This window comes from Lepidothrix coronata, unplaced genomic scaffold (assembly GCF_001604755.1).
Source record: "Lepidothrix coronata isolate B3197 unplaced genomic scaffold, Lepidothrix_coronata-1.0 Scaffold19, whole genome shotgun sequence".
NCBI lineage: Eukaryota > Metazoa > Chordata > Aves > Passeriformes > Pipridae > Lepidothrix > Lepidothrix coronata.
This window is the reverse complement of record NW_016690199.1, coordinates 6,120,960-6,141,670: the sequence shown is the minus strand read 5'-3', so window position 1 is coordinate 6,141,670 and position 20,711 is coordinate 6,120,960. Positions and strand designations below refer to the sequence as shown.

Sequence of the window (20,711 nt, the reverse complement as noted above, 5' to 3'; positions counted from 1 at the left end):
TGCAGTATTGGCATTTGGAAGCTATTGCCTTATGAGTGATCAATGGAACAATGGGAAGTAAAATTGAGATATTCTTTTTTACCCACTGTATATTGAACAGAGAATATGTTTCCCTTCAACTTACTTAAATAATAAGGTTCTCCAACCAAGATAATCCAACCAACCAATGAGTTAACTGAAGAAGTTTCATTCACCTTTCAAAATTAATGGCCTAGTCCTGAGTATAGCCCAACAGGCTTGTAAAAAACACAGTTGAACCATACATTACTAGCCAAACATGAAAAGTTGTCAAAAGAATCTACCAAACAACAAGCATTATGACAGGGTGCTTTGCAAGCCTTTATGAACAACATGAATCTGCTACTCCACAATCCTGCATATTCTGCAGTTGTCTACTTCTGTGTAAAAAGATTGCAATATGTACAGATAAGATCACTTTGCACTGGTGCCAATTACTATACAATACGTAAAGCAGCAAAAAATCAAGCCTTCTCTCTCCCAGTCACCCAATGTGGATAACCAATGGTGTTTACTCATTGACTGGTGTCCCTAAAACTTTAATATATTTTTAAGACTGGTATATGAAAAACACATTCCCTGGTGGCATTATACTTTAAAAGACTCAAAAAACAAATAAATTAATTTAGCATGTTATGAAAGAATTAAACAATACCAACATATTTTTACTGTTCCCATGAGAACTACTATTTTCTTATGGGCCTGCTCTTTGCCTTTTGCCAAAATTCAAGATGGCCCCAGAGAAAGGCAGGATAAACCTGCTAGTCATTTACGTGAATAGCAATTGCCATTTCTGAGCCTACATCTGGTAGAGGCCACCTTCCTAAAAAGGACAATACATTTCTTCTGACACCAAGTCCTCTGGGAGTTAACTACAAACACATTTCCCTTGTTTTAATACTGTTTTAACAAGCAGAAGCAAAGTATTAGTCTTTTTAAAAATATATTTCCTTAATAAGATTAAAATTCTTTTGTGATTGTTCTGGCATTTAAAATAATACTAGCAAATAAAAAAGTGGTATTTAGATCATCCTACAAGATTTTAAAGGGTTTTGTTCCATGGAATCATGCAAGATAATAAAATGTGACTGTACTACTCCTAAACCAATGTGGTGACATGTCACTTAGTTAAAAGAATTGACATATTTAGGGATAAATTCTTAAATACTTAATCAGAAATTATAAGATACACAAGACAACATGATTCATCTTCTTATTGGTATTTTCAGAAATGACTGTCCCTTTCTATGGTCCAGAGAGTTTTCAATGAGCTTCTCTTGGCCCCTTATGAACTCCCTGATCCCAAAGTCCAAAGGGCCAGAGTGCTGCTGAAGAAGAAACCCGTTTGCAAATCCTGCTCTGAGAAAACAGATCTTAAGACATACTGAAGTAGTTCTTACAAATTCTGAAGCCATCAGAGTCAACAGCAAAACCATCATTGACTTTAACAGGGTCTGGATTTGTCTCTGAAGTCTCTCACTACAAAGCAACTTTGCCAACTTACCAGAGGTGGCTTCTGTGAGATGGCCAGCTTGACTACCATGGTCAAAATGCCAACACACTAGGCAGTTCACTCACAGGTAAGTGGAATTCTAACATTTTTAGTTGTATGCACTGTTTGAAAACAGGGATTATTAGTCTTAAAACAGGCAGAAATTAGATGGGTATGGATTTGGTAACATGTGAGGAAGGGGCCATGAGTCCACGAGGGAAGTGTGCTACAACCTACTTATCTACTCAGCATGTGTACATCAACCAAGTGTCACAATGGTATTCCATAAGTACATAGTGAAATGTGAATTATCTTATGGAAATGGTGGTTGCAAACACATTTGTACTTTGTTCTCTAATTCGCTCCAGTTTGCCTGTTGTGTTGTTGAGAAGATAGCCTTGACACAATAGTTAAACTTTTACTCAGTGTGATTCTGGCAAATAAAGGGCTTGATAGAGTTTTTTTTCTTTAACTGGAGACAATGTTAGAGCTACATCTGTAATATACTTTATTACAAACTAATCACAGAACAACAGGAAATGTACTGTTCATTACTCATGCCATACTGAAACTATGAATACTGCATTTTCTTACTTTGATTGTAAGCAACAGTTGTTTTTTTAGCCCAAAACAAGTCAAAATGGTAGGAGGGAGGTAGGAAATGGAACCATACTGAAAAAAATATTACTGATATAGTGTAATTTGATACATATGTCCTGTAACTGTTATGAACAGCATCGGTAAAAAAATTTTAATGTGATTAATGTGTTTTTAAAAGGATTTTGGTCTTCCATTGACTGAATGATATTCCATCGACAATAATTATCAGAACTAACTGCATGAGTAGGAAGATTATCATCATCACAAAGACCTGGAATTCTACAATTTCAGTTTGAAATATCACTACAAGGCAATGTCAATAATAGCACTAAGTGTATTTCCTATGCAGGAAGATGTACATGCACTTCGAAGTAAAACAAGAATATTTACATTTAGAACAAAATTAAGTACTTTGAGCTACACAGTCACTGAAGGACTTTTATTTTCAACAGTAACTCCTACCTTCATTAAAAAAACCCGCAATAAATCTGTCTTATTATCAGCTAAGCTTCTCTGAGCTTGCAGGTTTGACTTTTTAGATCTTGTCTTTTGAGATTGCATAGATATAAAGCCTTAGGTATTATTTATAGCACTCATGGAAAAAATCAATAACCCCTATATATATATTTGCAAATATAAAAGAACATAGAAATGCAGAATACTTACACCACATGGGCACAGGAAAAAAAACTGAATGTATTAAGTATATCTGAGTGCCAATCCCTCTCCCAAACATTCCTTCTCTACAGGAACAATGCAGAAGAATAGAGAAAGTGCTCTGACTGCAGTTGGAGAAAAGGCAGAAAATTGGTTATATTTCAAAAATGAACATTTTTCACTGGACACAATATAGTTATTGTATGCCATGTTTTGGAACACATAATTCTCAGGCACTGCAGGTTATGGCTTGCCCAGAGGAAACAGAAATCATAATCAATGCCATAGTATGGTAATACATAAATTAATAAAATCTAAGCACAAACAACTTGATAAACACAGCACCAAGCTGTTTCATGGAGCCAGGAAAAACTCCGCACTTGAAAAAAACATGCAAGACATGGACACTGCCCTTTAAAAAAAACTTGGAAAACCTTTTCTAAACTATGTGATTCACCAAAGTTCTAATTTCTTAGAAACGAACCTTCTGAGTATTTTGTACTCGGAAGCACCAGTAGCTATAAATCTGGCTAGATACATACATGCCTACCTTATGGGTCAGTTCTCTATTGTTGCAAAAGATAGTACGAAGCATAGCACAAATGTCTGTGAAATAATTTTTAATAAATTTTAACAATATGAGCAACTATTTATATCTGAATATTTTGGAAATCAGGATAGCTGTGGAATTTCTGAACCATGAAAAATAATTTCTTTTGCACCAGTCTAATCAGATAGCCTTACAGCAGGCAAAATCTAAACAGATGAAATCATAAAATAGAAGAACAAGAACATTATGGTGTTGAATCTAGTGACCTGAGCAGGTAAAGCCCCATTAAAAAAAAAGTTTGTCACCAGATTTGACAAAATGGTGGTTCCTAGGCACAGAATTAAATATTTTTAGACATTCACTGGAAGACTGTTCTTTTCAACAGTGGCTACATTTTTGTTATTAATTCAACAATTCAACCACAGAAAAAGTAAACAATCTAAAGTATTCTTTTGAAAAAAGCCATCAGAGAAGAAAGAGGTACTAATTATTGAAGATATCTGCCTCATCCATGGATTTGGCTCCATGATTGAATCCAGCTCGGCATAAGGAAAAATAAAGAGTGCAAATTAAATACACACAGGAGAGCTGGGCTTGGCTTCATGCCCACTGTCATCAGAGTTAAAATCCGTTTCCAAGATCCACTATAACACTTTCCTCTTAAGCTTCCTCTGGGTCACAATGACCTTTGTTAAACACTGTAACAAGTGAAAAAAAATGAAGACTGGGAGTACATTTGTTGCAGAGTTAAAATTGAAAGGAACCAGGAGATCTGAAACAGATTGCAGATAAATGTAATATACTGCTCAGCTACATTCCTCTTTGTTCCAGATGTGTGATTTGTTACTAGTTATAACAGAATGCAAATTGTATTTTGTAGAGACTAAAACCAACACATTACAGAATGCAGAAGCACTGTCTATCTATTTCTAAAAGGAAATTGCACCTGCCTGCAATCTTGTCCTCATTTGACTGAGCCCTCCGAGTATTACAATGATTTAATGCAACAGCTTTTCACATTTGAAGGGTGTGGTTCAGCTCCGGCTTCACAGAAATGAATCTAAGAGTCTAAATTTAGCAGGTAGTAAAAGTTTATCCATGAAAACAAACAAAAAAAAAGGACAAAAACCTCTCTTCACATAACTGTGTACATCAGTGTAATTCACAGATTGTGCCCTGCTGTTTCCGTGGGACTGACCGACATCAGTCGTATTTTCAGTCTTGCAGTTCTCACAGGCAAGGTGGGCAGCATACCCACTTATTTGCATCAATGCCATCCTTCTCACACTTTCAGAAACATTGACCCCTGAATGGTTATAAAGGAGCATGGGAGTTTACCCATGCAGCTGTAGTCCTGAGTACTGGCCCTGAGTACTGGCCCTGATCACTGCAAAAGTAAACAGTCATTTAAAGTTACTCTGTTAAAATGTTCCAATTTATCTTCAAGCAAAAATGTGAAGCAAAGCTTTGTTTTTATTTGCTCTTTCCAAGAGACAAAGATAAGGGATGCAGTAAAAATAATCATACTGCAAAAGGAAACAAGGCCTGCCATTTACAACAATCCAATGTGAGGAAAAGGGAGACAGGTGACATGCAAAAACCGGTTTCAATTGTTAATGCTGAGGACACTGCTACAATTTTCATTCTTATCTGGTCTCAGCTCCTGACATTTTTTCATGATTTACTACAGTCCTCACCCAAGCAAAATTTCTGCAGAGTTCAATAACATTTTTGTGGGAGCAAAATTAAGTAAAACAAGGAAGGGATGAAAATGCAGAGCCGTCTGCTGCAATGAATGGGGCTATTTGTGCAGCAAGGAACTGTTCAAAAGCCTGTGTTGGCATATTACCCTTCATCCCCAAGTAAACTTCAAACACACACATGCTGTCTCCAAACCCAGCAGGAACTACCCGAAACACCAATACAGCTCAGTTCCTATCCATCACAAGTGCCCTCCCGTTCTGTGCAGTGCTCACACCAGGACAGGGCCTTCTATTTTGTGTCCCAGCGTGTTGCCACTTTGCAAGGAGAAGTGCTGCACGCAAAATACTCACAGGAACTCAGCAGGAGTCGCTGCCTCATGCAGAGTCAAGAGACTGGCTAACAGTGGGGCTCACTGAGGAGGGGTTTGCAGACTACTTTGCAGCAACCCACCTGTCCCCTTCTACAGGTGCAGAGCAGCAGATTGGTTCATGAGGAAATTTGGAGCCAGATTTTAAATGCCCAATATTCTTCAGGCTGTGACATTTTCCAAAGGTTTTGCTGTGGAAAGAAACACACAGGTGATCACATGTTAGGACAAGCATTGTGCAGGAAGACTTGCACAGAGCTACTTATTTGGGAGCCCTGCTGACAGGCCCCAAAGAGAGCTGCCAGAGGAAACAACATGGGGTTGCTTACATCCTACATGAGGCAGATGCCCAAGCAGGAACTACAGAAAGAGACAGTAACTCTGAGAGAATGTGGAAGTCTGCCTCAACCACAAGAGATCAGCTGACTGGTGGCATCATGTATTGGTATGAGGCAAAGTCAGTCAACTCTCACCAAGCAAATATCTCAGCAGGAACCCACAGGCAGGAACCCTTACATTGAAGAATAAGACATCATGTCCCATTAAGATGCCACATGGGCCGAAGTTGCTGCATTATATAATGGTAAGCTTGGCTCCTACCTCTCTGCATGGTGGGGATTCTCAGCTCCCAAGGAGTTCACAACTTGGAGGAGCTGTGAGATGTTGCCCCTGGCCATGGGTGTGGCTTTAGCACCACCATAATTTCCTGGCTCTTCTGTCTCTGTTGTCTGTGTCAAGCATTTTGAAGTGGCAATGTTACTTATTTCTAAGTGCAGTTGCCACTGATGCTGAACAGTGATCCATTGTTCCTATTGTTGCTTCTGAACTCAGTGGTTCACAAAAACAATGCTTAAGATGCAACTTCAGCACAGGGAGTCTCAAAACTGCTGACTGTCAGAAGCTGGAAGAATCACTGTCCTTGCCCTTTTTCCTATGCTTCTCCATGAGCACCTTCTGCTGGCTGCTGTCAAGAAAAAGTTGCTGAAATGTTTGGTACACGCATATATTGGTCCCCTTATGCTCTTCCTCTGGCATTTCCCTGATCAACACTAATAGCTAAGGTTCAGTTGTTTCAACTGACAATGCTGATGTCCTTCCTAATGTTGTTTAAAAACTCCTTTCAAAGTGTGTGATACTTTGATTTTCCATGTCAATGTCCTTTCCAGATTGTACTGCATTGACTGAAGTAACCACACCATGGGAGTGAAGTAATCTTTGCTTAACAACAAAGAAAAGCCTGAAATAAATATTGGAACATATTGATATACTCTGGTTTGGACATAACTACCTAAAAAAAAAATAAACACATCTCCCCCGCAGAAAAAAAAAATAATTATCTGATCTGCATTCTGTCACCTGGTTCTCATGAAGATTTACAAATTCGAGAATAACAATGGGAATTTTTGAAGAAGGGGAAAATTAGTGAAGATAAACTTCACTAGCATTTTCCAGCTTTTGATAAAATGTCAAATGGGTGTTTATTTTTTTTCCATTTTGAAATCCTAATTTCACCAGCTGTTTTCTCTTTCCTCAAGGGAAAATGAGATAAATGTCTCAAAAACATAAGAAAGTGGCATTATTTTCTGCAGAAATCCTCATTTCATTAAGAAATTCTGAATCAAAGGATTTCTGTGTTTTAAAAATAAAAACTAAAAAATCAGAAACTATATATTCAAGGAACGAGTAAACAAGCATTTTTTCAAGCTCATAAAAGGTAAGAGTATGATGTACTATATGTGGAATAGAATAAATAATGATCAGAACTGCACAGCAACTCTGAATTTTAAACATATGGCAGAAGGGTATGGGGATTCCAGAGAGAAATGAAACTTATTAAAATGACCAGATAATTTTAAAGGCAGAGACTTAAGATGAGAGAAATCAATGCCCACAGGAGACAGAGGTGCACATTAGACAGTGTGAGGGCTATGGGGGAAGCCTGTATGGTTTCCAAACAGAACTTTTCTTTAAGCTATTTAGTAAAACAATTGTTCAAGATATGCTTGCCTTTTTCTTGAGTAAGAGTTACTCTCAAAGGAAACCAAGTTCAATAGCATTCAAAATATTTTTAAATTTATATATTTGGACAGACAGAGGTATTAGTTTACTAAAGAATGGGCAACATCCATAAGGAACAACTAATGAAATTTGCTGTATCATTGGTTACCACAATAAATGGCAATATTTTAATATAGAGTATATTCAAATGCTATGTCACAGTAGTTTCAACAATGTAACTGTAAACTGCAAGTGCCACACCAAATTGACTGAAAAAGAAAGATACCTGTACTATTCCTGAACCAAAAAAGAAAATTCATTTTAAAAAATACGTGAAATTAATGACAAACTAAATCTTAAATCTTAAAAAAGGAATTCATAAATATCCCACATCCATTTAAGACTTTTTTAAACAATAAACTTTGTGAGAAAGATACTTACAAACAGATATTACATTCAAGATTATATTACTGAAATTGTCTCTACATCTTTAAACACTTGCAGAGGTTCATTTCTGGCTAAGAATTCAAATCATACGTCATACCACAGTTTTGGATAAACAATGATCAAAACAGACTAGAAGAGCAATCATGAAAGCACTAAACAACAGAGAGAAACGATAACGATGAAATGTTGATTTGCCCCTGTGTGGCAGATTAAGGAACCTGTACAGAGCGGATGTCACATTTTTTTAGCAATGCATGTACCCAAATTTGCTTTTGGCAAACATTGCTTAACTGCTGCTGTTTTTCATGAAGTCAATGAAGACTTGAGTTAGATAATGAGCTGGCATGCACTTTTGAAATGTTTACTGTGTTCCTTAAAGTAAGGGGAACATGCTGGTTCTTAAACTAATTTGTTTTTTGTTGTTGGCTTCCCCCATCTCTCCCCTACTATTCTGTTCTCCCTGTCTTTGGAATAAACAGAAAACGACTGAGTCTTTTTATACTTTTTTATTTTAACAATTATACAACTGAAGAATCAGTACTTTCCAAATGGCAAACAACTGAGCCATGTCAAGAGCCATGTTAATCTCATGTGTTCACTCCATTGTTAACAATGAAGGAAGGGGGATGGGGAGGACAAAATAAAATCCATCTATTCTGGCCTAGATGCAGGATATGAACAAGGAGACATTCCACAAACAATGTAGTCTTTTTCTTCTGGTAGGGGGAGGTGAAGGGGAAGATGATGGTAGGAGGACTTTTGTGGAAGAGGAAGCTGCACCCATCTTGCCAGTCAATACAGCATTCAGAAAGCTTGCATGGTGGGAAGAATTTCCCACCCGTTGTTAACTAGGAACTTGATTTGAAGATGCAGTTTTTAATTAAAATTGGCACTTCCAAGCTTCATGCTGGCGTCCACCATCTTGCTAAACACTGAGCTCATTTGTGGTTCCAGCAGTTTGCAAACGCAGACTTAGAGGTGACAAACCATTTCCCATCCTGCCACCCTTACTCAGTGCTTAGTCCTCATCTCATCCTGAGTAAATGGGAAATTTACTCCAGTAAGACAAAGTAAGGACTGTAGGATGTGACCTCATTTAGCTAGAATCCACAGATCCCAGCCTTTATTACTTTTAAGGCATTATTAACGGACCTGAATTCTTCTGAAATGTTTGGAGGAAAACAGGGTCAGTTGTTTTCAAGGCTTCTATATGCTTCACTTCACTCAGACATCCACAGCCGTCATTATGGATTACAGATCCTACTGCTTAGTTTACATTTCATTCTCCTCTTACTTCCAGACAATAGAATTCAAAGATAGAAATTCTAAAATACTACCACCAACCACAAAAATTTCTGGGTAGATAAGTTCTAGAATTTATGTTTCACATGGATGGACAAAATGGCTAATTTGTTTTGTTGATTTAATGAATCAAGTATGAATGAATATAACCTATTTAATGAATATATTTGCATATGTAATGCATTCTGACTTGAGGGATCTCGGATGAAAAACCTAGTTACAGCTTTGCTGAAAAAAATAACAAAGTATCTTCATAATACCCTCATTAACAGATCACATCTCATTATTTAGGACCTTTTTTATAAATAGTCCTCTGGGGGAAAAAAAAAGAGGCAAAAAAAAGTCTATTTTTTCTAGCTTTGCATATTCTGAGATGTTGAAGGACAAGCTGGGAGGGTGATTTTTCTGGTTTTTAAATTTTATTTGGATTGATGTCTTTACAATGTCTAACATTGTTAGGTTCACTACAAAGGATTTCATTTCATCTTACAGTAGAATAATATTATGCAAATTGCATAAGGGACTTCACAAGACTATCCAGTTCATGTGAATACTAGCTAGCAAAGCAAGCTGTTGTTGGCTTTTGAAAAATCTGTCAACAATTAAGCTCATCAAAAGGAAATTCATAAGCCGATTTAGCAGAAATGTCTCACAAAGCCTGAGCACTGTAAGGTACATTCATGTATTTAGTTCAATTAAATTTCTATTCATGAATTAAAGTAATTGCCAAAGATTCATATATTTGCATTAAAAGCTTGCCGAATGTACAAATCCAAATATAGACAGAACCTCAAAATTTCTAAATTACTGCAATTTGGAGTCATTTGCAGAATGATCTTACAACAGGAATAAATCAGTGTTCCAAGCCTTCTCACACTATTCTGAGAAATACCGTCTTTCAAAAAGTAGTGCAAAAAATGGAAGATATCTACACCTACACTCAGTGTCCATTTACTTCTGAAAAAAAACCCCAATATTTATTACTGCATTTACAACATTCTATAGCCTTTATTTAAGACAGAGGACAAGGTCTTAAGAGGGTTCTACAGAGTATGAGAGTTCTTCAGTAATGACACCAAAGCACGTAATACAACAAAATAATATGTCTGCGCTGCAAACTGTCTGTCCATCTCCCAAAAAAAAGGAGTTCTTTTGTCTCATGACTTGTCCAAACCATACTTAGCAATCTAGAGAAGTCTCTCCAGGAAATTACAGGCTTCATTATGGAAATTCTCTCTTCACTGCATGTTAATTTGATTATTTTTATTCAGAATCTTGCATATATACGCCACTTGACCAGATCTGACTCATCACACTTGCTCTGTATTTAAGACTTTATTCTAGCTTCTTCCAGTAATGAATTTATGTTGATTTTGTAAGATCCTGTTCATGACCTTAAAGCTAGTTCACAGGGTCAGACCTTTCATTTTTCTGTGTTCAGCTATTACTTTCTGCCACCGCACTTTCATTATTCAACCTCCAGTCTTACAGGAATAGGACTTGGCTGATACTTATTTTTGCGAAACTCTTTGCTTTCTGATCTCAGGAATTTTGAAACTCTGTGCTTCAGAGTGTCTGATTAAATCTGGATTAAGACTCTGTCCTTAATCTAGAGTTCAACAAATGTTTCAGCTTTGGTATAAGACAATTTATAAGAATAACACTAAATACATCTTCATTGTATTGGAAGAAATCTATGGGGGAACAACTGCTACACTCTCTCTCCACATTTTAGCTGACAGTTAGTTATTGGCGACTGTTTGTTTCTTTTTACATATAAACACAGCGTAGATATTGCCAGGAAAAAAAAACAATGTTGGAATGAATTTATGGTTGCAAGACTGTACTAGAACTTCTAAAACACCGTAGTAATTATACCTTTACTCTTCAAATAAATAACCTGTACTTAACTTTGTGTGGCTGAATTCAAATATTAAGATAGAAGTCATACAGGTGTGAAACAAGCAATTTCCACCCTATCCTGTAAAAATACTACACATTAGCTGTAAAGCTATGATTAATCATAATACTGTTCATCATTCCAAATCAGACTCAGTGACTTTTATAGACATCTGTTTTCTTTCACATTTACCACATACATGGATGTACGGTCACTATTACAGAGATTTGACTCATCGAAAAACATCACAAGCCAACCACTAAATCAGTGAGGAATATGCAGTTCATCAGAAGCCATGAATAACATAAGATCCATATGGACTTGGGCAAAATTACTGAATTTGTCAGACCATTAGGCTCCTTGCACACTACCTTCCTGGAGATGAGGTGGTGCTCAGCAAGCAAGCCGTCTATCAGCGGGCAGCCACAAAGCTTGGGGAAGCTGGTGAACATAACTATCTTCTACTCATTCGAAATGAGGGAGCAAAAAAACACTCCTTTTGTTTAGCAATAAATACAATAGAAGCTACAGGCTAAAGCACGAATCAGCATGACAAGGTTGGAGGAGGAGCTGGGCGGTGCAGCCTGAGGGATCTTCCCCAGAGTCAAATGCAGAAGCAGGAACTGGACTTGCTTGTTATAAGAACTACTTCTTTTCAGAAGAAAAAACCATGCAGTAACACAAGAAGACAGTGCAGAGATGGGTCTGCAGAGACTAGTGAAGACAGCAGTTTGACACTCAAAGAAAAGCAGAAAGCTTTTTGGGCAAAGTGATGGCTGCTGGAGGACTTGGAACTGAATGAAGAAGGCTGTTCAAAGAACTTAAAACTAATGGAATATTATTTTAATTAAACAAGAATGTGTAAAGGACATATCTGACAGTTATCACAATCTCCTCCCTGCAGTAGCAACCTGTGAGGCTCATGCACAGGGTGTCTACTAGGGCGAAGAAGGAATAATTCGGAGAGTAAGACCCCATAGGTCTTTGCAAAGTTAATGTCAGTGGGGCAGAGAAGCTTCCCTGACACACTTTCCTCTAAATGACCTCTTAGCGTGTTCAGTAAGGTACTCTCCAAGGAGTAGAGCTACATGACTGTACCTGCTGTGGCTGAAAACACTCAGTGGAGAGGGTATTTCGAACCCGTGCAGGAGAAGAGAAAGCACACTCACTGCCAGCTAGGCACTGAAGAAGGCCCCAGCCATCAAAAAAATCCTGCTTGCACTCAGGATTTGCCTGCAAGAGAACAAGCCCATGGCAAGCCTGAGGGAATAGGGGCCACCCTGGCAAACAGAATAGTGCTAATCCCAGTTGTGATCAGGGATACTACAGCTACCTTGCCTGCCACAATAGGGATGTGCTCTGTTAGAGCCAGCAGGATAGTCAGTGGAGCTGCTGCTCCAGCCTCCACAGTGCCAGTGGTTCTTTCTGCCATGAGAGAGGGACTGGGCTGCAAAACTGGGACGCCAAAGACACAGGTAATTCATACCTGACCATTCCTGCCACAATTCTCCTGCCATTACACGTCTCCATACTGTATAAGAGAATGGAGCCAGGCTCTTCTCAGTGGTGTTGATCAATAAGACAAGAGGCAACAGGCAGAAACTGACACACAGCAAGTTCCCCCCAACATGAGGAAGAACTTCTTTACTGTGAGGGTGACTGAGCACTGGAGCAGGTTGCCCGCAGAAGTTGTGGAGTCTCCTTCTCTGGAGATATTCAAAAGCTGTCTTGACACAATCCTGAGTAATGGGCTGCAGGGGACCCTGCCTGAGTAAGAAGGTTGGATAAGATGACCTCTAGTGGTCCTTTCCAACCTAACCTATTCTGTGTTATACTTCTTGACCCAAAAATGTTCTCACAGCAGAAGGAGAACTTGACACTGAGCATACGCTTCAATTGGATCTGCTTATCAGGGTTCAAATCTGAATTTGAAGTGGGAACTCCACCCTTGGAGTACTCTTCTCTCCAGAGAGTGAACATAGTTATTATCGGCTCTGAGGCAACCAGCTGGTGCACAGCAGCAGAGGGTACCTGTGTACATCCCCTTTGGGGCATCATATCTCTCATGTCTTTCCATGGGTCTAGCCGTTATTTTGTGCAGTTTGTGCTTGATGCGGTTGAAAGACTCTCACTGACTTCACTAGGTTTAGATCAGATATTTGATGGAAAATCGTAATGGAGAATGATGGACTAAAGGCAGCAGGATTTAACAAGCATTTTCATGAGGGAATGCACAAGTGCTACCTGCTGCATACCAAAATGACCACATGAGGTGCATAAAGTAGAAAACAAACTTCTACCTCCAAATCTCTATTTTATCTCTGAATTTAGGTATTTTAATCCAAGAGACAGAAAACAAGCTTGAATTTCTTTTCTCTAGCTTCTCCTACTGACATTTCCCTGAATTTCTCTCCTATGCATCCCACGCTATGTTATCTCTCTTTGACCCCAGTCAGAGTAGAGTGCTGGATACCTAATTTTAAGTTGTTACCTTTGTGATGATTTAGTGCCATAAGTTTCTTTCCGAACAAGTTAGGTTAATGTACTTATACCAGAACAATGCTATACAATTTTTTTAGAAAACACCTATTTGACATTTAAGCTGTGTGCAATTGTTGGCAGCCTACTGACATAGCAGAGACCAGATTTGCAGAAAACTGCCTCCTCCTGCGGATCTTCCAAAAGTATCCCATATTGAGCATATTCAAAAGAAGCTCTGAACATCTTCTGAAAGTGGAGCAGTTATGAAGGAAAGGAAAAACAGATTGGAGTAACTAAAGAACATAGAGAGGGCAAATAATTTGTACTAAGGCAGTCAGGAAATCAGAAGCCTAGAAAGACCATGCAGAAAACTGGCTGTATTCTGCCAGTGCTACTGAACAATACCCCACTGCATGGCTTTTTAAATAGTTTTTAACATTTAGCTCTTTTTAAACGTGTAATTGTGTTGTGGATACTAATTTCTTCAGATCCAAGTATAATTATTCTTCTAAGTATTTTGTCCATCTCTATTGTAAGCTTTTCTTAAGACAGCTACAAAATATTGCTAATATTTTTTAGTTAATAGTGTGTTTAGAAGGTCATGTCAGGTTATTGCTGGGAGGATTAAAAGATTTACTTTCCTCCAGAGCCCTTTATTGTAAGAAAGCAAGGAAATTTAAAACAGGATTTATTCCTTCGAACCAGGACAAACCAACAGAGTACCGTGGCAAGAGCATGAAGCAAGAGCAGTCTGGGCCAGGAAATTTACAAAGAAAGCTTTCTTCAAACTCAAAAGTTAAGCTGAAATTTTAAAACTCTTAATGGTTCTACATTAAGGGCAGCAAAAGACAACTGATTTCACAGTCATTCCCACTTGCAAGTCCTTTTTCAAAAGATCCCTGTACAATAACTGGTAAGCTAGTGGCTGTCACTAACATGGGTACACATTCCTGGCACATATAAACTTCATTTGGTACTTGTCAAGCCAAGCCCTGCTGGCTGCTCCCACTGCCACCAGCAGGAAGAAAGGATAGTGATGAGCATCAGTTCAGTGGAAAAACAGGAAAGATTGGCAGGAAAGAAGAAAAGAAAAAGGAGAACTTGGAAAAGTTTGGTCTCAGATGTCAAAACAAATCCACTGGCAGATATGATGGATTTTCCCAACAGATGTTACTTAGAACTAAACAAGACTCTCAGGCCTTAGGATCGTGTCTGTAGGAAGTTTTAAGTAGATGTGCATCTTTATGTAAGTGCTGTCATTATATTAGTCAACTGCTAATATAGAGTAATGATGAGATCCAGGGTGAAAGGAAGATCAATTAAAGTGGATGTACCTTCTGACTTAGTTTAAATTTGGAATGCATCAGCCCTATGAAGTGATTGTGGATGTCTCAAAATTTATTGCTCAGAATGTAATGTATTTGGAATACTTCAAAACCCAGCAAATCCTACCCTTAACAAGACATCAGGTATCGTGGTGTTTTCTGTCCTTAATCCTTTCCAGTGATCTCCCAGATACACACAGCTTAGACCTTGCTTTCTACAAACACCTTGTCCTGAAAAAAGTCTACTTAGATTTTTTTTCTCTCAGTCATTAACTTAGCATGACATTCACTTCTAAATGTTGCATCAAACTGGTTTTTTGAGCAACTGAAAGCAAGATCATGGTCTGCTGGAACTGGGCCTATAAATATCCTGACCATTTCCAAATAAAAGTGTCATGCCATAATAGATATCCTGAAAAAGAACTGATGCAACAGCACCAACAGAAATATTTATATATTGTTTTTAAAGACTGCATCAACAGGTGGCTTTCATCTACCACACAGTGTTGCTAGCTTAGCTACTGCAACATTTTGAACAGATGTTTTTAAACATCATCAATAGTATTACTCTAGAATTTTCTCATCAGCATACTGCAATGTCCTTTCTGGTGGGCAGTTAATATATCCTGCTTCCATTGGTTCATCTAAATGATAGTTCACGGGAGGATGAATGAGCTGACTTCTATTTGAGATGACAGCTTGATGCAGCATTTCAAGGCTTAACCTAACATGCCCTTACTTGAGGTCAGCCAGCAACCAGTCCCAGAAAACATGTTTGTTAGATGTGACTGAAAACAGTTTAGCACTTGCATTAAAGTAATAATTAAACATGAACAGTGTGCCTTGATGTTGTTTAAATGAATGACACATTCCATGCCCAGAGCAGTTTTCAACCCAGTTCTGTGACAGACAAAACACAATAACTGATCCAAGGAAAAATTAATGAAAAGTGTACCAAGAGGTTAAGTAGCTATCATTCTGACTGAACCATATATTATGGTGTCACTTGTATAATATACCTCGACAAAGAAGGTGGAGCTCAGTTGCATCCAGCATGCCTCCACTAAAACAGCTGGCACGAACCATCAGATGGGCTTGTTAGTAGTTTCCTCTTGAGTGCTGTTATATAAGCATGGGGACTGCAAACAAAAAAAAAAAAAGAGAAACAAATGGAAAATAACTAGACAAAAAAATTCAAGGAAAAAAGTATTTGTATGCATCTACCTTTGTAATTCTAGCCTGGACAGAAAACGGAAACTTCAGTTTTCCCTCAACTGGGTAAATTCTCTAATTTAAAACAGCTTTTCACAGAGATTTGTTTTCACAGTTTATATCAGCTAGACATCTCCCAGAAACCCAGAACAAGTGATACTGTTGACATGTCTACCAAAAGTTTCTTTTCTCTCTCTGAATCATAATGCTGAGCTGAGAACCCTAAGCCAAGTGACTCTACATACACACCACGAAAAACCACTGAGGAGTAGGTGAGCTTTTGGAGAAATAAACTTTTATTTGGGTGTCTAAGAGGAACTGTGCCTTTTTCTGTATGAGCTGGAGGCAGCTGCAAAAATGGGCCATGAACAAACAGGTTAGGATTCCCAGTCAGACCAGAGTGCACTTCATATTGAACAGTACTTAAAATGTGGAGGGGAAAAGGAAATCCAGGGAGCAGTGCAGTGGCCATGTCCTAATGCCCCTAATATCTGATTGTGTGCGTCAAAGCAAAGGGAGACAGAAGAGGCTCAGCAGGTGCAAACGCTCAGGACAGACCCTACACCTCTCCCGTGCCACAGAGCAGGAAAGCTGCCCTCCTCCACCTCCCCTGATGCACTTCAGAAAGGCAAACCCATGCTGCTGCAAGTAATCCCAGCACTCAGAAACATTATGTCTTTCTCAAAGGTGCAAGCTGTGAAGCCCTGGATAGACAAAGAAACTGTGCCTGGATAGAAAGGACTATCCAAACAGACATTTCGACCCACTGAATCTCCAGATAAGCTTCTGCCAAGCTCAGTTCCAGTTCTCGTAGCAGAGATCCATCTCATCTCACTTTGGGGGTCTGCACCTGAGGCTCATAACAGGCAAATGGGTCTCTTCCAGACACACTTCACTTGGCCTACTTAGTCATTTTCCAGAGATGCTGCTTATTCTAAAAGAGTGTCCATTTCTCCAGTTAGAGTTATAAGAGTCTAAAAAACTGGTCCAGAAGCAGAGGCATAATTACCTAACTGAATCCCAGTCTCTGATGTCTTCCTTTACAAGTGACATTCCTAAGGTAACCACTTCCAGGTATAGTCAGAAAGGGCTTCCCTAGCCTTCAAAGTGCTTCCCAATTTAGCATTTGTCAAATGAGGCTCCTCATTATGCACAGAGTTTAGGCATTTAGTTGAGAAGACTGTACTAGAAAGGCTACATTCAGCACTATAAAATACATTTCTTGTGCATCTAAGCTAAATTCAAAAGGGGACCGGGCCACAGAAACTCTACTTTATACCTGGTCTGTGCCATGCAAGGGGAACTAGCTTGAATGGACAAGAAGAAATGGCTCAGCCCCAGACAGATGATGAGGTTACTGTGCCCAAGTGTCCCCCTCACCTCCCCCTGCACTGATATTTGAGCTGTTCATAAACCAGCTGCTGAACCACTGGAGTTACTTAACACTTTAGGGTGGGGTAAACAGCTAGAGGTGATAACCACATTAGCTGTCTCAAGCTCACAGCAACACATAAATCAGTCAGAGGCCTCTAGGCACACTGAAATGGGATACACAGACACCAGCAAACTAAGCAGGAAGCTGCTTAAGCTAGCCAGTGGGAAACACAAAGGCAAGTGCAGTATAAGATTGCACACACACACACACACACACACACACACATACACACACACACACACACACATGCAAACACGCAAACACACAAACACAGATACAAACTTACAAACTATTTTGGAAACTGTACTCTGTAACTCAAACACCAGGACATTCATCAGTCTCAGCCTTGGTTTTCTGTTTTTCCTGTGGTGACAGACGTTTAACCTACATCTTCCAGAAGAATGTCAGTCACCGAGATGCCACAGCAAGTTCCCACTGTCCTGCCCATCATCCATACATACACACCTTTTTATTTTCTTCCTTTTTAAAAAATACCCTTCCACTTTCTAGATGTCTATTAGTCTCAAGGGACAGAAGCCTACCTCTCCTTCCTCTGTAGTAAGTGTCCTAAAACAGATTTTCTAGAAATCATTCTTTTTTTTACCCTCTGCATACTGCATAGGGAAAATACAGCGGGAATATCAGTAGGAGGGCACCAAGTACAAAAACCCTAACACTGAATAGTGTTACAGCATTCTCATGGGTAAAAGGTCCTTTCGTCCACCGAAACAGGTGAAAAAATCTCAACATCTCCTGACTGAAAGGTAAGAACTCTAAGGAATGTTTGATTCAACATCACAAAACAGACCTTTTTCTGATGAAATTGTACATATTCTTTATACGCTTTTTTTTCTGTAACCACAAGTGAGACAGAAAAGAAAGGGGATGAGAACACATTTGTCTCAGTTTCAAGCTGTGGGCTGCAGAGCCAGGGATTGATGTGGTCAGGACACAGGCAGGTGGCACAGACTCAGAAACAAGAGTGATAAGTTCTGTAGATGTTTTACTAGCAGAAACTAGCCCAGAAAGAATTGGCATAGGGGGAGAGAAGGTAGATGGGAAAGCAGTGAATGTCAGTGACACCTAGTGACATCCTAAGTGTTAAAGAGGCATTCAGATAAAATTCAGATAAAATTAATCTAGACCATTATTTATGGGGGTTTAGTTGCCTGCAAAACTAATTGTGCTATTCTGCCAGAAAGCTGCCTATGTATGGGAAGAGATGGAGAATTTCAGCCATCACCTTGTCTGCAATGATCACTTATTTTCTTGGAACAAAAGCAGCAGCCATAATGGACAGGAAAGTAAAAATATTACGCCTGTTGATACATTCTCTTCATATAGTTTGGAGAGCACTTCCCCTCTTCTTTATGCTCAGCACTGGCAGATAATGTGACTTCCCTCTAGAACCACGTGCACTGTGTGTACGGGTTGAGTACAACATTAACCTACAGAGCCATTCTAAGCAAAAACACATAAAAGAGAAGTGTACTTAAAAATAAAGTCACAATCATGTACAGTACTCAGCGTGCTTAAACAGTGCACGTAATACAGTTCAGAGTAATAACCACTCACTACTTGGGTTTCTAATATTAAGGAAGATATAGAATGGAATTAAAATTCAGTCTGGAGCTAATTCTGGAGTACAGCCAGCCTCATACAATCCATAATGCTTCCTGTGTCAAAATTATGTGTCCCATTGTCTTGATGCCTTGATCAAGGTTTCAGAGTTTCTCATTTTTCTGACATGCTCAACATTAACAAACTTACAGTCAACATGTGTTTATCTAACTGCACCGTCACTGAAGTTCTGCTCAGGAATCTACTCCTTTGCAATTTTTTTCATCAGCATACGTAGTAATGAATGCTGTCCCTGTATAGCTAGTTCTCTTCAGCACAAATTAAAGAGTCTCTTGAAAAGGTAGTGGAAATGGAAACACGATTGCAAAAGTTCCCTTCACTTGCAACCACCCTACCATGTTACACTCTTTACTTATAAGCCTTATTCATCAGTTATTGATGAACTGACTACAAAAAAGTACCAGTAATACTTAGCCCTCTTGTAAATAATCCTAAATCACAGAGTTCCCAGTAATCATAAAGGTCTTCAGAAAATCAATAAGCATCCCCTTGTCATATACTTAAGCTTCCAGGTTCAGGTTTTCCATTTGAACTGAAATGACATATTTAATTTCAGTTGCTATTAAAGGACTTTTTTTAAATTATTTTTCCATTTCCTTTGGTTATTTGCATGGGAGAATCAGAATGACAGTATGCCAGAGTGTATGTAATACAGGTAGAGTGCACAAGTGTCCTGCATTTTCATAAAGTCTCCCCTAATCTTCTGAAAAGCCACTGAAATAACGGGAAAAACTAATCCACATTATAACATAGTAAACCTTCTTAAGATTATTAAGTAACCTCTGCACTCCTGGTGGGGCATGGGTTCCTCCTTCCTTCAGCTATAAGCTCCAGCCAGCAGATGGTAGGTTCTCTCGACCAGAAAAACAGCAATGTGCACCTGACAAGTGAGGAGTCTTGCAGAGGATGTGTGCAATGACATACCTGCCTCCCCTGGTGTGTGTACCAGAAAGTGGGGGATTGGATCCAACAAGATAGGAATGCATAGTTAGAGACCTCCAGTTCTTAGACACTGAATACATATGAGAGCTATGATTTTTGAAGCCAAATTCCTATTAAAAACAATAGAAATTTGGGTGTACAGATCCCTTAGTCTCTGTCCAGCCAAAGCAATTCCTCTCCCCTCAGCCTCTAGCTGCTACCCATTGGTTAGCGCTGCTGGTACAATTTTTTAGAAGGATTTGTTGCACAAAGAGAAAGACTTATTAAAAACAGAAAAAGAATGTGTAGTGCCTCTGTAGCCAGAATCATAGTTTAAAAATCTGTGGGCTGGATTTTCCTGAGTGCTCAAAAGATCCAAAACAGTTATAAACCCATATGAACAACCTAAGCTCAAATATACGCCCGTTTTTCATTTCCAGTGATTCAAAGGAGATATGTTTACTACTGCACCTGGCACAGCACTCTTCCAGAAGAGACAAAAATAAAATCATGTTTTCATTAATATTTTTTTCCTTTTTAAACACTTCTCTCCATTATTTATTGGTTCAGAGATGGTGATTCACTTTAGGATAACAGTATAAAACCAAAATATTTTTATCTTATTTTATGATTATTCTCTTTGGCTATAAATAACTCTCTA

General features: G+C 38.7%; 1 long non-coding RNA gene across 1 annotated transcript in view; it reads right to left on the bottom strand.

Annotated features, from left to right (window-relative positions):
- LOC108493725 overlaps positions 1-20,711 on the bottom strand; it is a 60,415-nt gene that overhangs the window by 15,163 nt on the left and 24,541 nt on the right. The window contains exons 2-3 of the long non-coding RNA XR_001873570.1: positions 15,861-15,980; positions 5,372-5,579 (exon numbers count right to left, since the gene is read on the bottom strand). This is a non-coding gene — a long non-coding RNA (uncharacterized LOC108493725). The remainder of the gene's footprint in view (positions 1-5,371; positions 5,580-15,860; positions 15,981-20,711) is intronic.